Source organism: Leptonychotes weddellii, chromosome 4 (genome assembly GCF_054177405.1).
Source record: "Leptonychotes weddellii isolate Sample4059 chromosome 4, ASM5417740v2, whole genome shotgun sequence".
NCBI classification, from domain to species: Eukaryota; Metazoa; Chordata; class Mammalia; order Carnivora; family Phocidae; genus Leptonychotes; species Leptonychotes weddellii.
In genome coordinates this window covers 35724895-35747711 of record NC_138372.1, presented here as the reverse complement: position 1 = coordinate 35747711, position 22817 = coordinate 35724895, and the positions used below count along the sequence as shown (strand labels likewise).

General features: G+C 37.6%; 1 protein-coding gene across 1 annotated transcript in view; it reads left to right on the top strand.

Moving 5' to 3' along the window:
- LOC102728406 (AGBL carboxypeptidase 4) overlaps window positions 1-22817 on the top strand; it is a 614839-nt gene that overhangs the window by 193531 nt on the left and 398491 nt on the right. The gene's annotated exons all lie outside the window — the stretch shown is intronic.

Below are 22817 nucleotides of genomic sequence, written 5' to 3'. Positions count from 1 at the left end.
TCTTCTTCCCTCAGTTACCTGTGGTGTTCTCACTGCTTTATTAGAAATGCTATATCAGAAGCCAACCTTAGGGCGCCTGGGTGGCTCAGTTGGTTAAGCGACTGCCTTCAGCTCAGGTCATGATCCTGGAGTCCCGGGATCGAGTCCCGCATCGGGCTCCCTGCTCAGCGGGGAGTCTGCTTCTCCCTCTGACCCTCCTCCCTCTCGTGCTCTCTGTCTCTCATTCTCTCTCTCTCAAATAAATAAATAAAATCTTTAAAAAAAAAAGAAGCCAACCTTAGTCATCTGGAATCTTTTTAGAATATCTAGCTTTGCAATCATGTGATTAGCTCAAAATTACATATTTTTTTCTTCCCTTTACCCGGCTATGAGTCTGTGAATTCAGTGGTGGTCCTCTGAGGTTTACAGGCAAGATCCCCATAGTTTTTATGTGGTAAGAAAAAAAAAAAAATCAGTAGCTAGAACTAGTCTATTAGCGAGCTACTCTGCTACCAATGATTTTTTTTTCACTTTCCATGTTCTACCTCATGGTATTCCAGGTTTTCACCCTCTGCTGGTTTTTCACCCTCTGCTGGTCCTGTCCTCCCTGATTCTCTCTCCTTCTCAATTTCCAAATTCTCCCTCTATTTGCAGTATGTTCAACTCTTTCCAGGTCCTAGCCCACAGTCCTTTTAAGGTCCAGCTTTGAGGTGCTCTGCAGAACCAAACATCTACTTAGAGAGGTTCACTCATCTGTGTAAAATTTGGGGTTGTAAATAGCAATAGCTTGCATATGTCAAGTACCAAGTACAGTCGGTGTTCAAGGCTTTTTTCTCTCTTCTCTTCTACTTGTTTTGTTGTTGTTATATTCTTTTTCTTCTTATGTTAAAAAATAAATGCCTCATTACATCTGTTGATATTTGTGTTCTCCTATTTTGGATTTAAGCTCATAAAAAGAAAAATATGAGGGGCGCCTGGGTGGCTCAGTTGGTTAAGCGACTGCCTTCAGCTCAGGTCATGATCTTGGAGTCCCGGGATAGAGTCCCGCATCGGGCTCCCTGCTCAGCAGGGAGTCTGCTTCTCCCTCTGACCCTCCTCCCTCTCATGCTCTCTGTCTCTCATTCTCTCTCTCTCAAATAAATAAATAAAATCTTTAAAAAAAAAAAAAAGAAAGAAAGATATGAATCCTTCTAGCCTTGTACAATACAGCATATATAGGAAAGACCTGTAATGTCTATTTTTTAGATTTGGTGTATTATGCTATAGAAAATTTAGGGTCATTTCATTCACTTCTACGATATTGCCTCCTCCTCCAGCTAGGTAGTGGCCTACTATAGCTTGGTATCTTCTTAGAGTATAAAGCAGAATCTGGAAAACAGGTGACATAGTGTTTAAGATACAAGATTTGAACATATTACTTACTGTAATATTGGTCAGGTTGCTTAATCCCTCTGAACCTCATTTTCCTCATCCATAAAATTAAGTACATACTTTATAGAGTTCTTATGAAGATCAAAGGAGAAAATGAAAATAAATTATGTTGTACTGGGACATGCACAGAATATGCACTTTAAAAAATGGAGGCTATTGTTCTTACTATTAATATTATTGCCACACAATAATGATTTTTGGCTTGTATAGTTATCAGAAATTGAAATTAAATGGAGCAAACAATAAATGCCAGGAGGCAAATTGAGAAAGGGCTGGAAAAAAGTCCCAAGTACATCTAGGGTGGTGTTCAATGACTCATTTTTTTTTCATTTTTTACTGTGGAAAATATAAAAACAAGCAGAAATAGTGCAATGAACTTCATGTACTCATAATTCAGCTTTATCAATGATCAACTCAACCAGTCATTTTTCATTTTTATTGCTACTCACTTCCTTCTAACCCCTATTTCACTGTATTATTTTAAAGTAAATCCCATATTATACGATTTATTCCACAAATACTTCAGTATATACTTCTGAAAGATAAGAACTTTAAAAATAACTATAAGTACTAAGTAACTCTTCGTTGACTTGAAGCTGGCAGCCCTGCCGTAATCCATTCAACCTCCCTAGTGATGTCGGCACACGAACTGAGCCATGAGATCACACCCATCAGTAATGGTAGCAAGGCAGTTTGGTTGGGGGAAATAGAAGAAAGATAAAGGTTACATGTTGATTTCATGAATATCCCAAATCATGTCCATCAACATGAGTGTGGCACAGGCAAGGTGTGGTTATTTTCAGGGGGCGTCATGGTATAATGGGAACAAGGATGTGCCTTGGCTCAGAAAGATCTGGGCTTCAAATCCTAATTCTACCACTCATGGCTTTAGCCAAATTACTTACTCCTAATACTTATGTATGCAATAGTTAACAGTTTATCAAATGCTTCTTTCATGACTGTTAGCTCATGTGTTCCTTATCATGTTGGGGGGAGGATACTGAGCCTCAGTAAGGTTAAAGACCTTGCCAAGAGGCAAGAATATACAATGGGAAAAATATAGTCTCTTCAACAAATGGTGTTGGGAAAACTGGACAGCTACATGCAAAAGAATTAAATTGGACCACTTTCTTACAACATACACAAAAATAAACTCAAAACGGATTAAAGACCTAAATGTAAGAATTGAAACCATAAAATTCCTGGAAGAAGACATAGGCCTAATGTCTCTGACATTACCAGTTGAAACATTTTTCTAGATATGTCTCCTCTGGCAAGGGAAATAAAAGCAAAATTAAACTATTGGGACTGCTTCAAAATAAAAAGCATTTAGACAATGAAGGAAACCATCAATAAAACAAAATGCAACCTACTGAATGGTAGAAGATATTTGCAAGTGGTATATATCCAATCAGGAATTAATATCCAAAATGTATAAAGAACAACTCAATGTCAAAAACCAAATAATCCAATTAAAAAATGGGCAGAGGACATGAGTAGACATTTTTCCAAAGAAGACATACAGATGGCCAACAGACACATGAAAAATGCTCAGCATCACTAATCATCAGGGAAATGCAAATTAAGATCACAATTCTATATCACTTTGTAACTGTCAGGTTGGCTAAAATAAAAAACACAAGAAATAACAAGTATGGGTAAGGATAGGGAGAAAAAGGAACCCTTGTGCACTGTTGGTGGAATTGCAAATTGGTCCAGTCATTGTGGGAAACAATATGGAGGTTCCCCAAAAAATTTAAAAAAGAATTACTCTATGATCCAGTTTTTCACTACTGGCTCTTTTCCCAAGGAAAACAAAAACACTAATTGGAAAAGATATTTGGACCCCTATATTTATTGCAGCATTATTTATAATGCCAAGATATGAAAGCAATCCAAGTGTCCACTGACATATGTATGGATAAAAAAGATGTGGTATATATGTGCAGTGGAATACTACTCAGCCATAAAGAGAATGAAATCTCACCAATTGCAACAACATGGATGTACCTGGAGAGTATAATTCTAAGTGAAATAAGTCAGAGAAAGACAAATACCATATGACTTCACTCATATGTCGAATTTAAGAAACAAAACAAATGAACAAAAAAGAAAAAGACATACAAAAAAATCAGACTTTTAAGTACAGAGAACAAACTAGTGGTTGCCAGAGGGGAGATAGGTGAGAAGATGAAAGTAAATTAAAGGGGATTAAGAGTACACTTATCTTTTTTTTTTTTAAAGATTTTATTTATTTATTTGACAGAGAGAGACACAGCGAGGGAACAGAAGCAGGGGGAGTGGGAGAGGGAGAAGCAGGCCTCCCGCTGAGCAGGGAGCCCAATGCGGGGCTCGATCCCAGGACTCTGGGATTATGACCTGAGCTGAAGGCAGATGCTTAACGACTGAGCCACCCAGGCGCCCCAAGAGTACACTTATCTTGATGAGCAGTGAGAAATGTAGAGAATTGTTGAATCATTATATTGTACACATGAAACTAATGTAACCCTGTATGTTAATGACCCCTGATTTAAAAAATTAAAAAAAAAAAAAAAGGAACTTCCCAAGGGTCACAGAGAAGCTGTTTCTTCAGAGATGATAAGGGAACATATGAGCTAACAGTTGTGAAAGAAGTTGGATTCAAGCCCAGTTCTGTCTGACAAAAACTGCATCCTTTGTGCTATATACCATGTTGCTCTGCCTAGGCTGACTTCCACCCAGAATTCCTCCCCCAACCCCCATTCCCCTGGTCTCTGGTTTGATAGGGCAGGGATAAGAGAGACTCTAGCTAAATCGGGTTGTTCACTGGCAGAGGGATCTTACATTGCAAGTGATGAGTGCATGTGAGCTGGGATGCATCCAAGTTTGTGGGGCCTTAAGCTTATTCACTTTGGTGGGCTGCTTTAAGACCATATGACATTATAAATCTAACTTCAGTATGAAAGCTAGTGTTGACTTAGAATAAGAAGAGAAAGCATCATAAATTACAAATTTTTTTAAAGCTGACAAATTATTAAATTATTTTTAAATGCTACAGACATCATAAAATATTTTAAAATAGCATAATATTTTTATTAATTAACTTCCTAATATACTTCTATAATAATTTTCCCCCCACATTTTTGGCTGCATACTCTCTGATCTCCTTTTCATGTGACTATGATTCTGTAATATCATTTTCTGAAGAAAGAATAGAAAGCGAATTTAGTCTTTCCTATAAAATGGTTGATCAAATAGTTTTTTATCGATGGTTTTTAAAAAGTTTATTTCAGTGTTGTGACTCATTGGTAATGTAAAATTTAGAATTACTGTGAAATTTGGATAAACCTCTTATCAAGTTTTTTTCATACATATATCTTAAGCTTTTAGAACATACCATGTTTTCTTGTGCAGTGATTAATCTTATATTCTCTTTGATTATTGACATTCATTAATCATATTACCTGGGCCCATCCCACATCCTTAAAATGGACCTGTGCCAAGTAGGCAATTTTTATATCCCCTTCTCCCCCCACTGCCACACACCAAGCTTGAGTTTCATTAGCTTCAGGGTAAAGCTGACTACAGGTTAGTTGGTTACTTATTTCCTCTTTTCCTTCCCCTATTGTCAGATTTTCATTTTTTCATCAGGGCTTATACTCACCCAGAAAGTAAACTCTATACTAACCCCAAGCACAGAATATTAATTTCCCTGACTTTGTCCCTCCCCCAAAAATTGTGTTGAGAGCCCCTTTCCACTGCCCAGTGACTGAATTAGGACCCAAGTGCTTTCTTGATGCCTCAAGTATCTATAAATAGGAGCACACATTATAAACTTACAGGCTTTAAAACACTGGCTACCCTCGTCACAGAAGACAGAGCCCTGAAGATGAGGATATTCCACAAACATATACGGTCTTTGCTGGAGCTCGGATCATTCATTTCCCTCACACTTTTTCTTTGTATAAATACAACATTTCAGATGTTCAATTAAAATAAGTACCCTTGGGACGCCTGGGTGGCTCAGTCTGTTAAGCGGCTGCCTTCGGCCCAGGTCATGATCCCAGGGTCCTGGGATCGAGTCCCACATCAGGCTCCTCGCTCAGCGGGGAGCCTGCTTCTCCCTCTCTGTCCCTCTGCTTGTGCTCTCTCTGTCAAATAAAATCTTAAAAAAAAATAAATAAATAAGTACCCTTATTTTTAAGCCTTTGTCCGTCATGTGCTATAATATTCACTGGGCTGCCTGGGATACTTCTCACAATTACTTTTCCTTACTTCCCCAGTGAAATTACAGGTAATTTTTGGTTTTTCTTTAATTTAACAGGACAAAGCAAAGCATTCTGGGTATACCCAAGGCAAGACTAATGTGGCTTTCTTAATAATGGCTACCTCCTGTTGAGGGCTGTCTCTAAGAGAGGAAAAGGGGGAAAAAATCCAGGATTTATCATTCTTTAAGTGAAGAAATTGGCCTTATTTAACTTTTTTTTTTCTCATTAAGTATAGACAGACTCAAATATAGAGTTTGTATTTCATGAACTGCTAAACTGTTGGAAACAGGTTGGGAATGTATCTTATAGATCTTGTTTCTCCCAGAGTCTTTTAAAATGGCACTGTTCAAGTCATTGCTGCCTAGAGTCCAAGTGTCTCAGTCTAGGATTCAGGCCCCTCAGCAGATCAAAGAGTATTTTGGGGTGTGTATTTTATACAGGTGCCTCTCAGGGTACAGAACAGGCCAGAGAAAGTCAGGGAAAAGATCTGGGATGCAAATTGTTATTAACTAGTACCAGTACCTTATTAAAAAATAATTTCTCATTGATATTAGGGATTTTGCCTATTTTATTCACTAATGAGATGGAGAGCTTGGCTGTACTATTAATACTGAATTGTCTTTGAAATGAAGTACATTAGTTGCCATAATTAGTTGGTGGATATCTTTTCTATCAATTTGATTTCTAATGTGGAAGTCATTGATCATCAGTTAATTCATGGATACTTTGTTCTGTCATCTTCTCATGCTTGACTTGAGAAACCTGAGCATCAGGAAGCTTCAGATAACTTACCTTATATTTATTCATTTATTTGTTCTGCCTCAGGTAGAACCAAAATGCTCTTCTTTTTTTTTTTTTTTTAAGATTTTATTTATTTATTTGACAGAGAGAGACATAGTGAGAGCAGGAACAAGCAGGGGGAGTGGGAGAGGGAGAAGCAGGCTTCCCACGGAGCAGGGAGCCCGATGTGGGACTCGATCCCAGGACCCTGGGATCATGACCTGAGCCGAAGGCAGACGCTTAATGACTGAGCCACCCAGGCGCCCCCAAAATGCTCTTTTCTTTGTCCTGTTAAAGAAAAGAAAAGCCAAAAATTATTAGTAGTTTCCCTACAGAACTAAGGAAAAGTAGTTGTGAAAAATACTCCAGGAATAAATATTTATTTCCTGAGCACCTACTGTCCATCAGCTTCTTCCTTAAATGTTTCAGAAACATAAATAAAACATAACCACTGACTTCATGAAGCTCATAGTCTAGAAAGCAAGATGGACATTATTATTGATTTTTTTGTTAGCCAATATAAACCACAACAAACAACCTCAAAACCTCAGTTGCTTAATATAAAAGTTTACTTCTCATTTAATTATAATGTATGTGGGTTAGTAGGGAAACTCAGCTCCACAGTCAAGTGGGGACCCAGATCTCTGCATCTAACTGGCAGATGAGAGAAAAGAGAGATGGTGGAAGATTGGGCTTACAAAAGGTGAACATATCTTCCATTCCCTTTGCTGGACTCAGTCCATAGTCCTGCCCAACTGTAGGGAAGGCTGAAAGATGTAGTCTAATTGTGTGCCTGGGAGGAAAAGGAATTGGTTTTGATGACCGCATAATATTACATTTGGTGCAATAATAATATAGGGTCAATTTGTGCTGTGACAAAAATCAACACAAGGATTATTAGAAGGAATTCTTAACTTGGCCTGTGGTCTGGAGTCTGGAGTTGGGGGTAGGAGTCAGGAAATGGCTTCTTAGAGATGTGACACTTAAACTGACTTTTAAAGGATATGTAAGAGCTAGGTAAGATGAGGAAAGTGGAGGTTGAAGTAGTGGAGAGGAATGAGCAAAAGCAAGAAGGCATGAAATAACAAGGTGTATACTTTAGAGAACTTATGACTCAAGAGACTTACATCCAGATCTTAAATTTTGATAAGAGATATAAGACTTTTGATCATCATCCATTCTGAGGTTAGTAGCTGTTCTGGATCACACTGATATATACTAATTCAGTTGTTCTGATCAAAAATGTGTTGCCCAATTTTTAAAATCAAAGAAATATTTTTTTCAAATTAGTTGAAAGTTGGGCAACCAGCACGACCTAGTTAAGAACTTTATTCAAAAAAGAACAAGAAAAAGAATTTGGAAATGAATTTCCCTGAAAATCACATCTTCCTCTATTTGTGAAGATACAGAAACCATATATTTTAAGGATGTGTAGAGAAGAACAATTTAGTGCCTTTTTCTCCTTCAGTGTAATTGACAGCAAAACTTTCTATTGTAAAAATTCAGATGTTTTGTTGTGGGTCCACTGAAGAACAGTTTATATGAAAAATGATTGGATTAAGATATAATCATCTCTTGTACCCCCATCTATATTGTTGCTCTTGGGGTAACGAAGTCTAAGGCTCTGGTGTGCCCTAGAGCTCATGGATTTTATAAATGTCTGTCTGTGGCTTAAAACTAAAATCTATCTGCATTAAGAATCTCTCTTAGGAGGAAATAAAGTTCTTGGCTCACATTGGGATTTCAAAAAAGGAGTTACAGCACTGAAAGACACATTTCTTGGACCATTTTTAAATATGAGAAAAATGAATAGTACATCTAAATATGGAATCCATATCGATAGAACTGGAGGTGGGGTGGGCGTAAAAAAGTGCTTAGGGGAAAGGCAGGAGGGAAGTTAAAATAGGACCAATAGTGTTTATCTTGAAACTTGGCAGACAAATCTAAAATTTCATGGTTTTGTGGTTGGAAGATAGCAGAAAAAGTCAAGAGATGGGACAGTATCATGTTTCCAGGCAAGACCACAAACAGTATACCAAAACAGGTAGAATTAAATGTGCTAATGCATATGAAGCACTTAACAACACCATGCCCAGCACCTAATATATGTTCAATAAATACTAGCTGCTATTATTATTATTATTATTAGTGTTTTGCTGTATTGGACACTGTTAACTCAAAATATTCCCTCTTCCTCCTCAAGCTATTTCTAGTTTTTTTCTCATGCAAATTTTTAAAATTCTTGATAACAAACATTGAAAATATTTAAATTGATGCTATACATTTCTCAAAGCTGACTCTCTTAAGCCTACCCCTCCAACTCCCTCCAGACAAAGTTTTGTGCTTCTCTCATTCCATCACACATAACTTAGGCTTTCCCTTTTGAACATTTATTACGACACTGTACTTGACTAGCAGCTCCTTGAAGACAGCAACAAAATGTTTTTCATCCCTATATTCTCAGGGAGAGTACTATGTGCTTGACACAGAGTAGATACTTGAATATTTGAGTGAATGGCCAATAACTTACAGTTTACTTAGCCCTTTCACATCCATTTTTCCTCAGGTAAGCTCAGCCATCTGGGTTTTATTATAAACAAGAACACTAAGGCTTAGAAAAGTTTAAGATTATTGCCCAAGATGGGAAGTGATATAGTCAGTATTCCAACCATTCTATTTGTCTCTAAGCTTCCTAAGCTTTTCACCAAGACATACCACATTTTCTTGGAATTTATGATGATGAGAAATAACATTGCCTGAACACTAAGAGACTTGGGTTTTAAAATTGCGCTTCCCCTCTTACAAGGTACTGCTAATTATATGATGTTTTATTTTCTTTGCCACAGGCTTGAGGGCAGGAACAGCTTATTTACCTTTTTATCCTAGCACATAGCACTGGGTATGGCACAGAGTAGATTCTCACTATACATTTCTGTGACTGATTGAGTGAATAGAATTATTCATGATAATAACAATAGCAACAATGATTGAATTCTATATAAATAAATAGAAAACACTTTAGCATCCATTTTCTTCTTTTATCCTAATCCCACTATTTTGTTTTTCTTAATTAAGAAAATATTTATTTATTTATTTGCAAGAGAGAGAGAGCGCGCACGTGCACATGTGTGTGTGCTCGCACATGAGTCGGGGAGAGGCAGAGGGAAAGAATCTTCAAGCAGACACCTGCTGAGTGTAGAGCCCAACAAAGGGCTCCATCCCACCACCCATGAGATCACAACCCATGAGTTCATCACCTGAGCTGAAACCAAGAGTTGGACACTCAATTGACTGAGCCACCCAGGCACCCCCTAACCCCACTATTTCAGATCTGACAAGGCTTGTTTGTTATCTTTATTTATTTTTTTTTTAAGATTTTTATTTATTTATTTGACAGAGAGAGTACAAGCAGGCATAGTGGTAGACAGAGGGAGAGGGAGAAGCAGGCTCCCTGCTGAGCAGAGAGCCCCATGCGGGGCTCAATCCCAGGACCCCGGGGTCATGACCTGAGCCGAAAGCACACGCTTAACTGACTGAGCCTCCCAGGTGCCCCTGTTATCTCTGTTTTGGAGTGAGGCAAACTGAGTCTCAGAGGTTCTCAGCAAATGCCAAAATTCATACTCTTGATTTTGACCTGGGATGCCAACTCAGATTTGTCTTACTCCACCTATCATGCCTTTTCATCATTATCAGGCTGTTTCAAAGCCAGAGAGATTTTTATCTTTACAGAGAAAGACTCAAAGAGGACCAAATATTTGATAAATACAAATAATACCAGTATTACTGATAGAATTCCAGGTTATTTGGGCTGTCAGAAGTGGAGTTTCCTTCAGGTGTACTTTTATATTAGTGTTTCTCAAACTTCATTGTGTATACAAGTCATTGGGGATCTTGTTAAAATGCAAATTCTTTTTGGTAAGTCTGCCACAGGGCATAAGAATCTCCATTTCTAGCAAGTTTTTTTGTGTTGTTGATGCTGCTGGTCCAAGAATGACACATTGAATAGTAAGGCTTTAGATAGCAAGGCTTTATATCACCCATGTCTGGGGCCTTTGTGGTCTGCTAACTCATTCTTGATATTCCCTACTCCACCCCTTGGCCCCAAAGAGAAGATTTACAGCAACATTATTTTTCTGAGTAACCATTTTTAGTTCACAGAGAATTATCACATAAACTTATAGTTGCTTGGGCAGGGATTTAAACACTGAGGAAAAAAATTTAATCCATTTTTTTTTTCATCTAGACAGACTACACAACATGCTGTTGACCTCCCCCTGAAATATAAAACCTCCCAAAGGGACTGCTTGGGATTTCACTTGTTAGATAGGTGCCTTTAGGGAGCATTGTTGGGTCACAGAAGGGATCAGCAGGGATCCAGAGAGCATTCTTTTTCATTTTGAGAACTAACAAAGCACTGGGGAAGTCATGAAGAGAAGAGTCTGGGAGTCTGCCATTTCGTAGCTGAGCTACCTGTGGCAAGAATTCTCGGTTTCAGCATTTGCAACTATAAAATGGGAAGCATATTACCTATCTTACAGAACTTGTCAAAATTACAGGTAATGCCAAATCCCCTCTAGAAGATCATGAACTTCTCTTCTTTTTTTTTTTTTTATTCAAGTATAATTAACATACAGTGTTGTTCTACGTTCAGGTTTACAACATAATGATTCAACAATTCTATATACATTACTCAGTGATCATGAACTTCTTGAAGGTAGAACCTGTGTTACACTTGACTTCTGCCAATCAGAACTCTGAATCCAATCCTTTCTGTATAATATACCACCAGTTACTGATGGCCCAATAAAGAGACTCTCTGGGGGCGCCTGGGTGGCTCAGTCGTTAAGTGTCTGCCTTCGGCTCAGGTCATGATCCCAGGGTCCTCAGATCGAGCCCCACATCGGGCTCCCTGCTCTGCAGGAAGCCTGCTTTTCCCTCTCCCACTCCCCCTGCTTATGTTCCCTCTCTCACTGTGTCTCTCTCTGTCAAATAAATAAAATCATTAAAAAAAAAGAGAGAGAGAGACTATCTGGAGAAACACTGTAACATGTAAATTATTATTATACTAATATTTTGGTATATTGCTTTAGTATTGCAAAGAAGAACATCTACTTATCCAATCAATTCCAAAGCTATGCTGTTTTTACCTTCTGTTACGTCTCAAGTTTATCTCCATCTTTACTATCCCTTTTGTAATGAAAACCGTATCATCTCTCACTTGGGCTAGCCTCCTAACTTATCTTCCCTCATCTGCTGTTAACTTTCACAAATCCATTATCTATGATAAAGCCACAATGGTGTTTTAAAATTTTAAAAATCTGATAGTGTCACTGCTTAAAGGCCTCAGTGCCTTCCCATTACACTTTGAGCAAAGACAAAATGTATATCTACCTCTAATCCAGTGGGACATGGGGTCACAAACTAATTAATTTTGCCCTTCCCTATTCCATTTGTGTCTCCACTGAACTTTAGGACTAATCAGAACATAATTTAGATATCATTTTCTTAGAGGGTGAGTAAAAGTTGATAAAGGGGAGGTGGGTACAGAAGCTGGGAAGAGGGCATACCAGGTAGAAGAAACACAAGTGTTAAGAAATAGATGTGTGAGAAATCTCTCTCTTCTGAGTGAAGTACTGGTTTAGTTTATTTTGAGCATATTGTTTAAGGGGTGGTAGCTACAGGTAAGGCTAGAGATGTAAGTAGAGTTCAGGTCATGAAAGGCCTTGAATACCATGCTAAGGAGCCTGGACCCTTTTTTTTTTTTGGATAGATGATGCCACTGGATTATTTTAACCATAAAAGGAACATGGTCATACTGACACTTTTTTGTTTTGTTTGCTGGTTTTTAATCTAGGAGTTAGCAATGTGGATGGGCAGCATAGAAAAAAGATGTTCTCAAGAGAAAGCCATTTGAGCACTGTCAGAGGAGCTTGGTACTGATACATGGGAAAGAGGCAGTGTCAGAAACCAGGAAGAAAGAGCTCGGTATTAGTAATGAGAGCCATCTGTGGTCTAGGGACTTAAACTAATTAAGGAACCAGCAAGGGAAGCAAGTATTACAGACAAGACAGAATGGTTAGTACAGGCTTCAGCCAGCATTTATTGCTATCCAGCCAGCACTGTGAAGACAATATCCCTGTAGATATTCTTGAAAATACCAGGAGCTCTTGCACGTTTGAGATAAATTAGCAGTGTCCTGACAGGTGGTTGAGCCATACATGGATGTTTGGGCAAGAGGTCTGAGAGTCATGGTTTGGAGTCCAGCTCCTTATGAGTAAAGTAGGTAACAACAAGGCAAATTCATCATCACTGTGATAGAAGAGAACTTTAGGTGAAGTCCTGGAGCAAAAATCCAGAATTGGGTTTAGAAAGCCAGTTATGTGCATTAGACAGCACTTACTAGGGAAAAGCTATGAGTTTATAAGGCAATTTAGGAGCTTATCAGTAGTTGGAGCATATTACCAATATCAAAGGAATAGACACCAAGAATGACTGAGACTTCTGACATGTTAATTAACTTTTGTAAACCCCAGTGGCCCCATCTATAGAATAGGGGATGAGAATATCTATTTCACAGAATTGTTGAAAGCATTAAATATGATAATGTGAAAGCTCCTACCACTGTGAGGAGACACAGTAGGTACTCATTAAATGTTAGTTTTATTTTTGTGCTTTCTGCTTCAGTTCAGAATTTGTCAAACAGCCGGGGTTAGCTCAGTCCCTCATAGGGAGGGATTTGGCTTGGATCAGAAAGATTAAGAAGAAGGCAGAATTTTAGAAATGAAACTATGGAGCTACCTAAAAGGAATAAGTTTGGAATCTTGCTAGACTAAACTAGGAAGAAGCTAATCCAAAGGAACTCTTGGAATGGACTTTTCTGTGAATTCAAGTGCAATACAGCAAAAAACTTTCCTTTCTAGTATGGATCATGTCATCCAGGGGGCACATTTAGAAAATTAAAGTGAGACACATGATTCTAATGCTTCAATAAGAGCTCCTCTTTTGCATGGCTTTAAACTACTGACTGTACTCAATTGATTTCTCTGGAGGATGGCTTTTATAGTTGATTACATGTCAAATCAAAACTCAGCTATATGAGGACTCATAAAAAGCAATTTATTTTAACCTAAGGTGCATCATTCCAATGACTTACAAAGGTACAAGGAGAAGAATGGGCCACAATATAAGATTTCAAAATTTCTTTTGCTTTCTTGTTTCCATCCTTAGGAAGTTCTTAGAAGAGATCTTACATTGGTATATTTTATATCATGCCATTTTATGTATCTCCACTCTCTTAAAACTGGACTCGTTAACCATCCTTCCTAACTTTCCCTCATTTTTTCAATTTTTGCAAATGAACTTCAGTTGATCCAACTTCTTCTCTCTTATATGGACACACTTTTTGTATCAGTTGAGTTTTCTTTGCTTTTCTCATTAAGAACACCTTTCTGGCACAGCAAAGAGGCACTCCACAGCAAGCAGGCTCTGAATGTAGAGCTCGTTTTTGATTGAACTTCCTATTCTTCCATACCTCCCCCTCTTCCTGTGATCACTCTTTTTCTCTGTCTTTTTAGCTTAATCAACTATTTGTTTAACCTTTTAGCATTAAGAACCGCCTGTTAATTTTTGCTATGGAATTCCAAGGGTATTCTCATGCCTTCTCTGGTCATGGCCTGTATTACTTGTTTCTCTTGAGGCCTAAAGGGATAGACCCAAACTTGGTCTGTTGTCAGTTGAACAACATCTGCATCATTTGTCTTCCATGGACACAGAACCCAGTGGATGAAGGTATCAGGAGAGTAGATCACTGAGTCATGGAGCAGTGAGCTTTATATCTCTGACCCTTCTAGCCTTTTTGGTTTCATTATTGCAACAATCACATTCACTTTCTTTAGTTTGTTCATAGTTTTCTTGTATTTGTTTTGCCATTATTGCAACTAGGTATGAGTTAGCAGCCTTCTGCTACTCTATACCAGCCAGGCCTTGTGTTTATCTGTATTGACTAATGTATGTACTATATATGTATTAACTAAATGAATCCTTATGATAACCTTAAAAAGTATTATAAGCCTCATATTTCCTATGAAAAAGTTGGAGCTCGGAGAGACTTGATGACTTGCCCAAGGTCCTGCAGTTGATAACTAGCAGAACTAGGACTGAGTCCTACTCCAGAGCCTGCACTCTTGAGTATTATATTGTTACATTTTTCTGAGACTGTTTACAAAGCGTGTTTACATATGTCATCCAGTCTCCACAGCAACCCCATAATTATTCACATTTTACAAATGAGGAAATAAAGGCTGCAAGATATGGAGAACATGCTGCAAATTACATAAGAAGTGGAACTAGGATATGAACCAAGGTTACTGATTTTAAATTTAGAAATTTTCTACCAAAGAGTTGATATTCTAAATTCAAGCATCTGGGAATAAATTTGTATCTGATTTAACTTACAGGTATGCACAGACCTTGTATGCATATGTGCATGTGTATGTGTTCACAAATATATATGCATATATATCTTTTTATATTAACACACGTATAAATAAGGTATCTCTTGATACATTTTTAATTTGGTTAGTATGTAAGTAAAACATACTATGAAAACAATCAGTAAATCACTTTTTATGCCTTTAACAAAGACTATATATATATATGTATGTATATATATATATAATATCACATTATACCTTATTGGAAAGTTGATATTTTTGACATTGACCGTTGGAGTTTAAATCTAAGGATAACCCATTTTAGCCAGATGGTGTACTCCCCAAAGGCAAAGTTGCACAGAATATTGCTCCATGCAACTCCCCGGTTTCCACATGTCCTCTAAATCCTTTATCTGAGAGATGTGGGGGTATTATAGTAGGTAGACACAGTTTTTGGCATCACCAGACCTGATTTTGAATCTTGATTCCCCTTCCGACACTCAGCAAATTACTTTTACCTAACTCCTTTCTCTAAGCATCAGTATTTTAATCTGCTAAAAAGAAGTAATTTTATGACCTTTAGGCTTTCCCTGTCTAATTTCCTTTTCATATAGTTGTCAGAGTGTTAGTTCTAAAATTCTGTCCAGATCATGTCATTCACCTCCTTAAAATTCATCTATCACTCTCTCTTGTTTTTTTTTTTTTTAAAGATTTTATTTATTTATTTGGGAGAGAGAGAATGAGAGACAGAGAGCATGAGAGGGAGGAGGGTCAGAGGGAGAAGCAGACCCCAGCCAAGCAGGGAGCCCAATGCGGGATTCGATCCCGGGACTCCAGGATCATCACCTGAGCTGAAGGCAGTCGCTTAACCAACTGAGCCACCCAGGCGCCCCACTCTCTCTTGTTTTAAGGATAAAGTTCAAACTCTTTAGCCTGAACTTTAAAGCTCTTCATAACCTATCTTTCTAGTTTTACCCCTCTCAAACTTCCTTCATCTTTCCTACATGTGAGTGGCACTCCAGCCCAAGTTCACCTAGTTATCAACAGGTTCAAGCTTAGAACCCAGATTCTCTGACATGAAATTTAATACTTTTTGTATTCTAACATCATCTCTAATGAACAAACCTCTAGAAGTAAGTTATTGAAGCTGATTCCAGTTACTATCTCTAGAGCATGGATGCTATCTGATCTTTTCTTATGCTAGAAAATAAAAAATAATCATTTAATACTTATTTTTGAATTTCTCTGTGAGGTGCTGTATAATAAGATACACTCCTTTCTTTAAGGAGCTCACAATGTAGTAGGAGAGATGAAGACAAGCAAAATGGATTCTAAATCAGATAAGAGTCTGTCCCTCTCTTCTGACATAATGTAACATATATCAGAAGAAGGGACAGAGACGGAGTCATTGGACTAGTGAGGAGGTAGGAAACAGCCTGAAGTTGGGAGTCAGGAGGCCTGGATTCTGATTCTGGTCTCACTGTGAACTTACTATCTAACCTCAGACAAGTCATTTTCCCTCTCTAAGCCTCAATTTCTGCATTTAAAAAATGATGGGTTTGGAATAGCATTAGATGCTGCCTAAGACTCAAGTGAGCTCTAATACTATCATCATCCTTATAGTTAACATGGAGTATTCTTCTGAAACAAAAATAACAGCTATCATTAGTTGAGTGTTTTCTATGTACCAGTCACTGTTTTAAATACTTCACATGTACCTAATCTTCACAACAACACTATGAAGAATATATTATTTTCATCCTTATTATACAGGTTAGGAAGCTGAAGTAGGGAGAGGTTAAGTAAGTGCTAGAACTGTGATTTCAACCTAGGTTCTTGTATATGCAGAACTGGTACTTTTCCCCACCCTTCTTTGTGGCTTCTTAAAATGCTTGCTGTTATAGTAGGGGCACCCAAATCTTCAACTCCATGGAGACTGGAAAATTAATTTTGCCATAAATCTCTTGGCCATATTTCTTTGACTTTATAAGTTGTAAACAGTCATAGACACATCTTCAGTGCACACTCCCTGGTGGAAGTAGTGATTCTCTCTCTCTTGGAATCAATGGTCATCACTTTTATTCTGGATAATGCCACTTTAAAAAATATTTAAGAAGCCAATGTGCATGTTGTTGATATTTTTTAAACATTTTCCAAACAAGAGCATGGCCCACTTGCTAGTATTTTAGAAACATGATTAACAATAGAGCCAAATAGATCTTATCAAAATAAATAAATTAAATGAATAGTGCAATAAAAATTTTAATATATTTCCCTTTATTTAGTAACCCGTAAACTTGATAATTGAAATGGCCTCCTTCCTATTAACATGAGCTTAATAAAGTATGATACTCTGTGGGTTTATATATATGAATATATGTCTTCATACACAATATATACATATATATATACACATACACATAGGTTTAAATTTATGGCTTTAGAGGAGAATGTAGAATGTTTGGGGCAATTTATTCACTTTTTACCACTCATTCTGCTTTCTAAGATGTTTTCATATACATTGTGATTGGGTCATAAGACATTTATGATCCTTTCTAATAAAGAGATTCTGATTCTGTGGTCTTATTTTTATCTTGGAGGTCACAAGACCTCAACAGTGCAGTGAACTAGACTGGGCATTAATTATCGTTCTCATTTACAGATGAAATATTTGAACCTCAAAGAAATAAAATTTCCTGTTTCAGGCACCACAGCTAGAAACGGAAGAACCAGGACTCGAAATCAGCTTTCCCTGATTCCAAAATCAGCATTCCTTTTACCATACCATAGTGCCTCCCTTGCATTTTTCACATATGATTTTATTTAAGCCTGGTATAGGTCCAGTAAACTAGAATCCTTTTGGTTGCAGACAGGCTCAGAGACCAGCAGGGTTACTGAATCTGAGCTGATTTGGCAAGATTTGAAGAAAGAGTAGCCAGATTATCTTGCAGGCAGAGAGGACATGCTTGGCCTGTCAGGAGAGCTCCCAGCTTCCACTTCATCCTCAGGTCTAAGAAAAAGCATTGACTGTTTAGATCCAGCCTACTTTGTCCTTGCCAAGAGGGACTCTTCTCATTCATATTTATATACAATTAATTCAATCTTATTTCTGTTGTGGTTTTACTTTGTTTGAATGATTATTTATTTAATGGCATCTCCACCCCACCACACACACACATATATACACTATAGACCATAAATGCTTTGAGGCTAAGGCCACATCTGTGTTTACTCATTAGTTTCCCCACTGCTAAGAACAATGACTGGAATTTGGTAAATACTCAATAAATATTTGTTAAATAAACATCAAATCCATACAAATACCAAGTGTTAAGTATCTATTCAGTCCTAGTGCTAGACTCTATTCTGGATACTCCTGTTTTTGCTTCTTGAACCTCACTGAATCATAATCACACAATGAGATAATAGGGAAGGGCACTATCATGTTGTATGACTTCATTTTTTAAAAGTTGCACATATTTACTGCTTCTACTTCCTCACTTCCTATTCCATCTTCAACCTGTTGCATTTTATTGTCTGCCTCCATCACTCTATTCAAATTGCTTCTTTGATAAACCTTGAAACATCTTTTATAACATCATCCCACATGACCCCCAGCATTTTACATTGTTAGTCATTCTTCTCCCACCTCTTTTCTCTTATTTTTCCTGGCAACATTCTATCTTGGCTTTCTTCTCATATCTCCATGTACTGACCATTCTCCTTGGACTTCTTTTCTTTTGAGGACCCTTAAGTGTTGGGATTTCCTAGGGTTCCATCCTACCCTGTTCACACAATTTCCCTACTCTTCTCATTCATATTTTTCAATTTTTATGACTTCAACTACCACCTACAAACTAATACCTGTTGAATCTGTCATTTCATTCCTTGATATTCTTGTGAGGTTTAAGCTCACATTTCCAAACATCTATGGGGCAATAGAAAGGACAGGAAGGACATTTCGTAGAGTATGGTAGGAATAAAAGCATTGATCAGAAAGCTGCTAGCATGTACTGATGTGAGTGTGAGTAGTTAGAGACATTCATTTGATCTCACTAGTGCATATTTTTTGCAAAAAGAAAAAAAGAACCTAGTATAAAACAGGTACATAAATATTTTTGAATGTCTAAATGAGTGAATGAATGAAATAGAAGAATTGATGGGTCTAGAAAAACTTTCCACTAGGTTCTTTACAAATGTAATTTACTGTTGCAACAGCTAATAATGATATTAACATGTCTGTTATTTCTTAACTTTCCAGTGTCCCCATTGCCACTACCCATCCAGGCCTCCATTATCCCTGTTTAGATTACTTGCTCCCCGCTAAACTGACATCCATATAATTAATAGCCAAAATCTGAAAAGCAAATTTGGTTGCATCAGTGTCCTGCTCAGATTCTCCAATTACCCTACTTTTCTATAAAATAAAAAACTAACTCTTTAGTTTACATTCAAGAGCTGTCTGTCCCTTCCTATGTTCTAGTCACATTGAACTATCTGTCCTTGATTCACTATTTTTTTTTTATACATTTTTTTCTAGGACTTCAGCTGCTTAAAAGGGCCTTACTATTCTCTTATCCCAGCCCTTAATATGTTATCTGTCTGAAAGGTACTATGTTATCTGTCTGAAATGCTTCATTTAAACTTTCCTCCTTTGTCTGCCTTGCTCATTATAAAGTATTTAGTAGTGTCTGGCATATAGTAAGCATTTGATAAATGCAGTGAATGTCATTGTCATCATTATCTTTGTTGTCATAGTCATCCTCCTCCTCGTCGTTGTCATCATCATCATAACATGTGAGAGGTCCTAGCCTGTCAGAGGTATCAGGGATTTTAATTATTTAGTTCAATTTACATTTTATGTATTCTCAAATAGATCCAGGAAAAGGAAGAGATTTGTTTAGACTTACACAGCTTGTGAGAAAGATAGCAAATCAAAAGAGCTAGAACCTAGCTAAACTGACTTTGCCCACTGCAAATTGAATAATAATTTCAAATAATTGAAATTATTTTACCTTCTGATGGATTGATGGCTGCAGCTGTTACAGAGAGAAGAGCATGGTCACTTATAACGAGTCAAATCCTGGCTCTTCAATTTACTTGATAATATTATTTAACTCATAAAGCTATAAAAATAGACAATGTATATACAATACATAGCACAAACCTTGAAGAATTGCTCCCCCTCTTTACTTCATATTTGGTCTGTGTCCCCTCAGATACATTCGCTAGAAGGAATAAATATCATGGGAAGAAAGCTAAGAACATATTGTCTTCAGAGTGAGCAGAATCCCAAAATAGGTTACTGCATACGGGTCTCTAATCATGCTTGGGAATGTAGCCGACTGAGCCCAACATGGCCCTATCCTGGGACTCTGCCAGCTTTGCCCTCCCTGTGTGTGGGACAGGTGCATCTGTGCCGATGGTCCATATTTTGCATCTGTAAGAGATTCAAGTAGGTTTCAATGCAACAAGAGTTAGACCTGCAGAGGGGCCTAAGCACCCCTGAGCCAGTTTCCTGCATCATAGTGCTCAGGAATCTAAACCTTTATCTGTTGAAAATTCTATAGAGTTGTTTATCTAGTTTCAGGAGGAATGTGCCCTCAGTTCTGCTTGTCTTCTTCTTGCACCTGCCTCTGTTTCTTGGACTTGACCCTTCTCATTTGAGGTTGAATATATCAGACTGGGATGATTTTCAGTTGGGGAATTTGGAATGATTTTTTCCTCCTGTGTGAGAAGCTGAAATTGTATCAACAAACCCCTGAGAACTGTCATTGACTAAGAAACAGTGGAGTAGCTTTGTTGATCTTTCACTTTATTTTCTTGATTAATTATTATTAACCCTCAGAAGTAAACATTAATATCTCTTAGCAAATGAAGAAGCTGAGATATTAATAAACAGTGACTACGATAACTTAAGTGGTGAAAAGCTAGTAAGCCCCAGAGCAAGATTGTAAATGTTGGCCTGATTGGCCTGACTTCTGCTTTACCATGTAATCCCCAGTAGCTGCATCTTCTGTCTTCTTTTCCTCTAAGCTGAGCCTTCTTCAGTGTCTCCAGGTTGAGTTTATACCCATATTCACAAAGGAAGTGTAAATTATAGACTCCCAGTCTCCACTACTCATTTCTCCCTTCTTTTCCCTCCCCAAAGGTGTCTCTCCTTTTGGCTCTTGCTTTTGGATGGATTATATGACTTCGATCACTTAAAGTATCACTTTCTGATTAATGTCTTCCTCCAAGTCCTCATCAGTTATGAATTGCATAAGTTTCTAAAAATAGGCACTAGATGTTTCTGTTTCATGGTATGCAATGGTGTTAGTCACACATGCAGCTTGCGACAAAAGTTTTGGTACTAATTTTATTGGCTTGCCTGTTTGGAGGAGTAAGTGAAAGAGAGGGAGGAAGAATGGATTTAGAGTGAGAGGTTTGGTTAGGTTTCTGGCATATGTAACTATGCCTGGGACTAGGGGTGTGTTTAACCTCTGCAAGTTTTGGTTCCCTCTCCTGACTGTAAGGTAACTCATCTCTGCCTTTTCTTCCTCACAAGGTTAGTGTGAGATCAATGAAGATAAAGATGTAAATATATTTTACATATTGCAAAATGCTTTACAATAACAGATTTTTACTGATAACATTTATTCCGCATTTTACTTTATTTTTTTCTATGTTTCACAATAAGTTTCTTTTTTTTACTATGTTATGTTAATCACCATTCCTCTGGCTATTTGGGGTCTTTTCTGGTTCCATACACATTTAAGGATTATTTGTTCCATTTCTTTGAAAAGAGTTGATGGTATTTCGATAGGGATTGCATTAAATGTGTAGATTGCTCTAGGTAGCATTGACCTCTTCACAATATTTGTTCTTCTAATCCATGAGCATGGAATGTTTTTCCATTTCTTTGTGTCTTCCTCAATTTCTTTCATGAGTATTCTATAGCTTTCTGAGTACAGCTTCTTTGCCTCTTTGGTTAGATTTATTCCTAGGTATCTTACGGTTTTGGGTGCAATTGTAAATGGGATCAACTCCTTAATTTCTCTTTTTTCTGTCTTGTTGGTGGTGTATAGGAATGCCACTGATTTCTGTGCATTGATTTTATATCCTGCCACTTTACTGAATTCCTGGATGAGTTGTAGCAGTTTTGGGGTGGTCTTTTAGGTTTTCCACTCATCTTCAAAGAGTGAGAGTTTGACTTCTTCTTTGCCGATTTGGATGCCTTTGATTTCTTTTTGTTGTCTGATTGCTGTGGCTAGGACTTCTAGTACTATGTTGAATAGCAGTGGTGATAGTGGACATCCCTGCCGCGTTCCTGACCTTAGGGGGAAAGCTTTCAGTTTTTCCCCATTGAGAATGATATTCGCTGTGGATTTTTCATATATGGCTTTTCTGATATTGAGGTATGTACCCTCTATCCCTATACACTGAAGAGTTTTGATCAGGAAAGGATGCTGTACTTTGTCAAATGCTTTTTCTGCATCTATTGAGAGGATCTAATGGTTCTTGTTCTTTCTTTTATTAATGTATTGTATCACATTGATTGTTTTGTGGATGTTGAACCAACTTTGCAGCCCAGGGATAAATCCCACTTGGTCGTGGTGAATAATCCTTTTAATGTACTGTTGGTTCCTATTGGCTAGTATTTTGGTGAGAATTGTTGCATCCATGTTCATCAAGGATATTGGTCTGTAATTCTCCTTTTTGATGGGGTCTTTGTCTGGTTTGGGGATCAAGGTAATGGTGGCCTCATAAAACGAGTTTGGAAGTTTTCCTTCCATTTCTATTTTTTGGAACAGTTTCAGAAGAATAGGTATCAATTCTTCTTTAAATGCTTGGTAGAATTCCCCTGGGAAGCCATCTGGCCCTGGGCTTTTTTTTGTTGGGAGATTTTTGATGACTGCTTCAATTTCCTTAGTGGTTATAGGTCTGTTCAGGTTTTCTATTTCTATCC